The 8,828-nt window shown below is 34.2% G+C and overlaps 1 long non-coding RNA gene across 2 annotated transcripts; it reads left to right on the forward strand.

The window, feature by feature from the left end:
- The first annotated feature begins 3,419 nt into the window (after positions 1–3,419).
- Positions 3,420–4,641, forward strand: LOC136066321 (uncharacterized). 2 transcript variants are annotated; one of them, XR_010627772.1, is made up of 4 exons: positions 3,420–3,633; positions 3,947–4,020; positions 4,235–4,274; positions 4,370–4,641. It is a non-coding gene; the product is annotated as an uncharacterized LOC136066321 (long non-coding RNA). The 2 variants fall into 2 exon arrangements; XR_010627771.1 differs by having other exon boundaries at positions 3,420–4,020.
- Positions 4,642–8,828: the final 4,187 nt, after the last annotated feature.

The following is an 8,828-nucleotide window of genomic DNA, read 5'->3' on the forward strand; positions in this document are numbered from 1 at the left end:
TTGGATCGATCGAGCGTTCAGGGGGGTGAAACTTGTGAACCTTCCACTTGGGGGTTTTGGGCGTCTGTCGTCCCTTCTGTCCCCTGTCCTCTGTCTCTTCTGCCCTTGGTCCTAGCGCATGTCCGCCTGGCGTTCTCCCTTCTTGGGCCTTTCTTCCCGTGCGAGCAGCGCGTCCTCCGCGTTCATGTACTTGGTGGCCCTGTAGAGTACTTCTGACATGGTTTTGGGGTCGTTTTTGTATAGCGAGAACAAAAACTTGCCCTCCCACAATCCGTTAGTGAAAGCTGCCACCAGTATCTTGTCGTCGGCTTCGTCAATTGAGAGGGCCTCCTTATTGAAGCGGGTTATGTAAGATCTTAGCGTCTCGTCTTCTCTCTGCCTGATGCTCATCAAACATGCTGTGGACTTCTTGTACCTGTGTCCCCCTATGAAGTGTGAGGTGAACTGAGCGCTTAGTTCTTTGAAAGTGCTGATGGAATTCGGGGTCAGTCGACTGAACCAAATCCTCGCGGAGCCCTTCAGCGTGGTTGGGAAGGCCCTGCACATGATTTCGTCTGGCACCCCTTGTAGATGCATCAGGGTTTTGAAAGTTTCCAGGTGATCAAGAGGATCCTTCATCCCGTCATAGCTATCTATATTTGGCATGTGAAACTTGTGGGTAGGGGGAAGGAATTCACGGCAGCAGTGAAGGGTGAATCGGTACGATTGACCAGATCGTCAAGGTCGCTTGAGACTCGCCCCTTGAGGGCGTTCATCATGACCTCCATTTGTTCCCTCATTGCCTGCATCTCGGCGGCGATATGTGGTGGAGTCGCATCCGTGAGGGATGGCATGCTCACATGCTGCCTCTCCGGCCTGCTTGGGGCGTGGCTGCCCTCAGGTCTCTCCTGATTCCTGTTTGGAGCGCTAGTCCCTTCCTGATCTTCTGGCGCAGCTGTTCTTCCAAGTTGAGGTTCCGTTTGGTGAGACGCTCCACGGCGGCACCGAGAGTCTGAACTTGTCTCTCGAGGGCAGTCGTGGGTGGTTCCTCTCCTTGTCCGTCATTAGTAGTTGCCATTGAGCGAGTGAGTACCATGCAACCTTTTAGTCCAGGAAACGATAATGTGGCTTAATCACTTAAAAGCGTTTCCCACAGACGGCGCCAACTGATGATGCCGAAAATATCAACAGTGAGTTGCACAATGCTCGTACCCTCGAAACGACACCTGCACAGAGAAAAGAGGACCTAACAGAGAGCACCGGTGTGGTGCCGGCCAAATACCCTCTGAAGGTCAAGTTAGAAAGTATGCTCACAGCTCTAGAGTGCTAGAGAGGGTTAATGATGCGTACTTTGGCTTGTGAGGGTCTTGGGGCTTTTATAGTGGCTCGAGGTTGACATCCCTTCCTTGGTGCGGAAGTCTTTTCCTTATAGGACTCTTCTTGTAGAATCCTAAACGTGATGAATAAGTCTCCTCCTTATGCGGAAGATTTTTACCAATTATACAAGATTTCCAGAGTCCTACTAGCGCAAGGACTCTATTTGGGCTTTTATGAGAATGGGTCAAAATATCCTTCATTAGGAGCTCAGCAGGCCCATGGATAACTAGCCCACCATTCGTCACCCTGTCCATATCCGGCCCGTTCCCATCAGGTCCGTCCACAGGGGGCCCGTGCAAATTATGGATCCGTTTATTCGGGCTTAAGAGATACTTTCCCCCTTTCAGAAACCATCTCTAAGCTCTGTGCAGAAGACGATGAAGATTATTATGCTCTTCAACAAACTGAAATTCAGCGTTTGTCTTCCTCACTCACTTTCTTAAGGTCAATACTAAACAATGCTCCTGCTACTTTTAAGTTTTATGTATGTATGTATGTATGTATGTATGTGTTAGAGATATGAGTCCAGTTTTACTTGTACCACTGAGGTGGTATTATATGTATCGGATATATGATAGATTTTCCATCTTGAATAGGCAGCAATGGCATCACACGTGATAGTAATTTGGTTAAAATATTATTTTCGTCCCTAAATTTTTGTGTTTTAGTCACTGAGCTTTGAAAATATCTTTTTTCAATAGTTTGTAGCAAAAATAAGGATGAATAACCATACTTTTTTCAATATTTTAAGGATGATTTATTATTATTATTAATTTTAAGAGACAGAAAGTGAAACATTTAAATAGTTTAGGGATAAAAAGTGATGTTTTAAAGCTTAGGGTGGATAAAATTTGTGCAAATTTTAGGGACGAAAACAATATTTGGCCGTTTGAATTTCATGTCATATCAAACAATTTCATGCCCAAAAATATTAGAAATACATAAAAGGGTCCATGTATCGCTGTATGCATACATGTATGTATATGCAATGTTGAAATCTGTACTAGGCATTGCTTGTCATGGTTTCCGTACTTGTTATTATAATTGACTTTGGTTTAAGATTTGGAAAAAAACACAGGCGGTATATCAAGTAAAGGAGGGTGTGTGATGAGTTAACCAAAGCTTATATTGTGCTCTTCAATCTTGGACCTTTCTGTTTTAAACTTACTTAGTATTGCCACAAATTATAGTTGTAGCTGTTTATGAATAGCTCAAGGGGTGACTCTTTGAATTACTAAATTATCCTTAATGATATGAATGTCTTGATGGGTGAAAGGGTAGTTGAATACATGGTCACCAGTTGTATTCTCTCTGTATACTTGGGTAACTCTTTTATTTTTATCTTTAATATCAATAAATTTTTAATTACCTATCAAAAAAACATTCAAATGATGCCACCCTATTCATGAGCCCATTATCTACAGAGGTTTATTTTATTCTTATTATAGATGTGTGTGGATAAATTCAAGTTATAAATTAACTGGAAGAAGGAATAAATAATGAGCAAAACATGCATAGCATGTAGCACCCTGTTCTAAATATAGTGCAGTCACACAAGTGAACTACTGGACTGCTCATGTCAACAGATTTAGGGTGATAGTCATTTTTGGTTGGATAATGTTGAAAAATTAAAAGTATCTTAAGGCTTTATATTGACTTTTGAATCTCTTATATGAATATTTCTAATGATGCAATGAGTTCTAGCTCATGTGGCATCTCCTATCTTGTAAGGTCAAGGTCAAGGTTGAGGTTATCATCACTGATGATATGATGTTGTTCGTGATTGATGCTTGTTTCCTTCCTTAATCATGTGCTAGTATTGCACATAGTTATGGGGCCTACTCAATTGTAATTGTAGATTTTCAGGTTGGTTCCTTTTCTTGTAAACAGAAATTTTTGGGTTGTGGCTTCTTGTAGCAAGTTCAAAGAGTTTCTTTCCTTTTAATACTTTCTTGTTTATCTGTTAACTGCTACTCCGAAATGAATTGTCTAATATAGATTTACTTATTTTATTACAGTACATATAAAATCAGCTTATTTCCATGTTCCTTAAATATTGTCTCAGCTTCTCTTGTTCATATATATCAAGTCTTCTTTAGATGGTTTTGTAATTTCTTCTTTTCCTTTCCATACCTATCAATGCAGGTGGGAGGTTCCTCTTCCTTGTACAATGAAACTTATCTATTCTTCTGTGCATCAGGAGAGTACTGATCCCTGCTTTGTAAAATTGGAGTCTGTATTCAGATGCTCAATGTTGAAATGCGGTGGCATACAGAGGTAGCAGATTCTACCTTTTTGATAAGTACTTTGGAATTTTACTGGAATGGAACAAAAAGTTAGCTTTGCCAATGAGCTCTAGCTCATCAGGCATTTCCTCCGTCCATAAAGAATGGGGTAGAGGATTTGTAGAACATGAAAATCCCCATCCCTTTTGGCTACATCCTACAGGGAACTGGACATAATTAATATTGAATTGTAACAAGTTCCTGTAACTATTTGTTATAGGCAACCATCTTTGTTGACCTTGTTATTTGGTTTACTTTACATGATTAAAGGATGATTTACACTCAACTATTGTTTTGTTATGTAGCATCCCTCTGACAGCGGAGTGGTCAGCTTCACCCCCGCATGATTTTCCTGCTTGCTGGATGCCATGATGGAACTGTAATATTTTCATTTCAAATATCTTGTTCTTTTTATTATTTATTTACTACATTTTTTTCTGCTTGGCTTCACATTGCATCCTAGTTGTTACGGGCCAATGCTTAATCAGGCTCTTACATGTTGGGAATAAGGAAATAGGTTTTTGCTTTTGGTAAAATGACATGTGATCTAGACATTCTTGGTTTAGAACTAAAAATGTTTGTCTTACATTCAGGTTGCTTTATGGAAGTTTTCTGCAAGTTGCTCGTCTAAAGGTAGTGGGCATATTGTAATATTGTTTCAAGGATTGGAATCATGGTGCAATATGAATTACTTGTGTGAACTTAATTTTCCAATTTTTGCTCCTCAGATATGAAGCCTTTGCTTTGCTTCAGTGCAGATACGGTCCCATTACAGCACTTTTCTGGTCTCCACTTGAAAGCACTGCTAGAAGATGGAATTTTATTAAATTCTTCTTTTAGTCATCTTATAAAATATTCTGCTCTACGATTATTGTTTAGGAAAAATGTTAACAGTGTTGGTTTTAGACCACCAGGCCTAGTAGCCTAGTGGTATTTGGTTCCGTTGTAACCGTTAGGTCGGGGTTCTATCCCCTGCAATTACCCAGCAAAAAAAAAAAAATGGTGTTGGTTTTAGATGGGACACAGTAAGTCCGGTTTTTTACTTTGAAGAGAATAATTTTCACTTGCAATTGTTTCTTCCTCTCTTTGTTTAGCTGAGATTTTGGGGTGTATGACCGACAGCCGTATCTGCAAACATGTAAAATACACATGTTTAGGCATCAACCATCAAACCACAAAAAGAGTAAAGACAAAAAAGACCAAGTTTTTATGAAGAAGTTTCATATAGGTACAATTAGATTATGATAAAATAGAATTCTATCTAAGATAAAAATAAAAATAATATTTTTTTTACACTTATTGTCTAGAATAATGGAAATAAACAAGAAAGATGGAAGATATTTCAAATTGAAACAATTTTATAAGTTTGTAATTTTAATTAACAAAATTAAAAGTGTAGGACCTAATATCTTTTTTTCCCCCTTATTTTATTGCATTTAGGACCTAATATATAAGTCCAGGCCCATTTTACCTTTATTAAAAAAAAAAGAAAAAAAAAAGAAAAAAAAAAAGAAAAAAGATAGTGGCAATATTGTAAATAAAGAGATCCCTAATTCAAAACCCAGCGGCCCCAATTTGTTCCTCTTTTCTTTTCTTTTTCCTCCTCCGCGGTGAATAATAAGAAGGAGAAGGATGTTCTGGTTGTAGACTCGGAGGACTTCAAAGGTGATTGGGTTACGGTTTCATAGTTCAACTATTTTGTGGAGAATCACTTTAGACCCATGGAATCCATCTCTAAGCACTATGATTATGGTTCGAGAGGAAGACAAACTGAAATTCAGTGTTTGTCTTTCTCAGTCACTCCCTTAACAATGCTTCTTCTACTTTTATTTATGTATGTATGTATCTATCGAGTTAGAGATGTGAGTCCAGTTTTACTTTTTTTTTTTTTTTTTTTTTTTTTTTTTACTCAATCTCAGTATTTGTATTGCACATTCTTACTAGCTTTACTCTATGGCTATCATATTGTAGTAAAAAATTAATAAGTTCAAAAATATCAAATTATTATTTAAAATTTTGATTATCTTTTTATATTGACTATGTTATTTATTTGGGTTAGTAATCAAACCATTAAGAACCAGATAAAAGTAGTGTTCATTAAGTCACATTGCTATTATGAAATTGAAATAAAAAATGAAGGACCAAAAATGAAAATTTTGAAACTTAAAGAGCTAAAATGAAAACAAACTCAAACTTTAAAGGGTTAAAAACTTGAAGGATCAATGGTGAACTTTTATATATGGTTTGGCCTGTATAGATTACAATCCTAGTGCTAACATTGTTTTTCATAGTATTTGATTATTCAGCATATCATACTGACTCTGTCATTCAATCAATTGGTTCTCAAAAATGTTTATTTAGGTCCTCCGTTGGAACTATTGAATTATCAAAAGAAAAAGTTTCTTTAGAGCAATTTTCTTAGACTAGAACTCAAATCATACATCATACTTTTCCAAGCCTTTTTTTTTTTTTTTTTATTGCTGTATCACTTATAATATTGTACTCAATCTCAGTATTTGTATTGCACATTCTTACTAGCTTTACTCTATGGCTATCATATTGTAGTAAAAAATTAATAAGTTCAAAAATATCAAATTATTATTTAAAATTTTGATTATCTTTTTATATTGACTATGTTATTTATTTGGGTTAGTAATCAAACCATTAAGAACCAGATAAAAGTAGTGTTCATTAAGTCACATTGCTATTATGAAATTGAAATAAAAAATGAAGGACCAAAAATGAAAATTTTGAAACTTAAAGAGCTAAAATGAAAACAAACTCAAACTTTAAAGGGTTAAAAACTTGAAGGATCAATGGTGAACTTTTATATATGGTTTGGCCTGTATAGATTACAATCCTAGTGCTAACATTGTTTTTCATAGTATTTGATTATTCAGCATATCATACTGACTCTGTCATTCAATCAATTGGTTCTCAAAAATGTTTATTTAGGTCCTCCGTTGGAACTATTGAATTATCAAAAGAAAAAGTTTCTTTAGAGCAATTTTCTTAGACTAGAACTCAAATCATACATCATACTTTTCCAAGCCTTTTTTTTTTTTTTTTTGAGAAACTTTCCAAGCCTAGTTTGTTGTGCAGGAATCCGTAGTTCCAAATCATACAGCTGGTAAGTTCATTTAGAAGTCCATACCAAAGGGATTAAAAAAGTAGATAGGATTGAGTGAATTGAAATCTAAAGTTTTTTTTTATGGGATTATTCTTATTTTTGAAAAATAGTAGATAGGATTATTATGATACTTGATTAATTATAAGGAGTTTTTTTTATATATACCTAATTCGAATAACCTGATTTTCTGACTTTTTAATGGTGTTTCCCTTTAAAAAAAGGGACTTCTAATGCTACGAGCATATGCCTAACACATCAAGCGTTGAACTATTTTGCTACGGTCTAAAAAAGATTATATGCCGGTTATTAAATTGGCATTTCAGTATGATTAGATATAAAAGATGGAGTACTAAGTAGCTCTTGTGATTTAGCATGAAGCAAAATAAAAGCGACAACAATTCAATTTTTGTTAATAGCTGATCTAAATTTGACTTACTAAAAAGGCTTTGGAAATGTGTCATTGACAAGGGATGAGAATGCAACTGTAATACACAAGAATTTTATGGGTATATATATAGTTTTCTTAGCAAAAAGAATGGAAAATATCTTCAAAATTGAACTTGAGTTCTGTTTTTTGGATACTCACAATAGAACGTAAGTTTATAGCTCTACTAAACCAGACAATTATGAAATTTTTTTCCATTACAAAAGGAAAGAAAGAAAAAAAAAGAAAAAAAAAATAATCATCAATTATTATTCTAATTAGTATGTAACCCGTACTTATGCACATGAATGATGAATTGTAGTGGTACTATTGATGTTGGTTTGGGTTATTAAATATATAGGACTTTAGTTCGACCAGGATATTTGGAGGTACTAAAATGATTTTTCCTTGCAATTTTAATGATATTGGTTACTCCAAGTTTGTAATTACACTGTTGTTATGTATATAATTTTGAAAATCACTATTGGATACTACATATACAATATCAATTCACTATTATTGTCTGTAAAATTATACTAAATACAATACAAAATAAAAGAATAAATTGGTTCAATAATATCTATATCTCCTAAATTGAATGCGGATATGTGCGTGTGATCATTTAGCTCAATTATAGTTTGTTACGTTCAAGATCTTCACATATAAAATATCTAAACAGAAACAGTATAAAAAATATACTCATTAGTTTAGAAAAAAAAATCTAAATAATTTAATTTGTATGAAAAGATAACGAAGGCAAAAACTAATTTTGATTCTAATAAATTTTCTTTAAGATTTGGTTATATATATATATATATATTACCTGGGTTTATTTATATTGAATTCCTCGTTTTCTACACTACATTAACTCTTTGGCACAAAAATTTAATTTATTTTTTTAAGATTAGATGGGATATGTCGTGTAAAATTAAACTCTAATTGAAATCCAATTTTTACATTAAATTAACTCACTTGGTACAAAAATTTAAAAACTTAAATTAGATTAGACACATGGCGTAAAATTAGACCTTAATTGAATTCTAATTTGAAATCTAATTGGATTTTTTCTCAACTTTAACTATTAATATATATATATATATATTTATATTTTATTTTAAATTATTTTTAATTGAATCAAATTGTAACTAATCCATCATTAATTAAATCCCCTTACCTTTTTCCCAAAAAGAAACCAATTATGATGTTGGCTCCACTACTGTATGCATGAATTGAAATTTTATAACACCTAATTAGAATTGAGTAATGATATCGCAATGTCATATACTCCGTAATACACACTTACCTTACACATTCTACCACATGAACTGAAATTTTAATTTTAAAATAAAAATTATTTTAGCTAAATTGTGAAATAAGAATTTTAAAACACAATTTCACAATGTTGGTCATGAGTGTACATTACAGGAATTAAGATCAATACAGTATTCCTTAAGGATGTTTTTAGAAGTGCTTATATTTCAGGCAATGGATTGGAAACCCCTTCTAAGCCAAATTAAATCATGGTAAAATAAAAATGTGGGAAACCAAGGAGTCAAGAACATCCTTCATCAGCTGCACCATATATAAGCAATGATTTGGAATAGATTGTTATCCTCTGAAGAATTCATGGAAA

The sequence above is a fragment of the Quercus suber genome, unplaced genomic scaffold (genome assembly GCF_002906115.3).
Source record: "Quercus suber isolate HL8 unplaced genomic scaffold, Cork oak 2.0 scaffold_31, whole genome shotgun sequence".
Classification (NCBI taxonomy): domain Eukaryota; kingdom Viridiplantae; phylum Streptophyta; class Magnoliopsida; order Fagales; family Fagaceae; genus Quercus; species Quercus suber.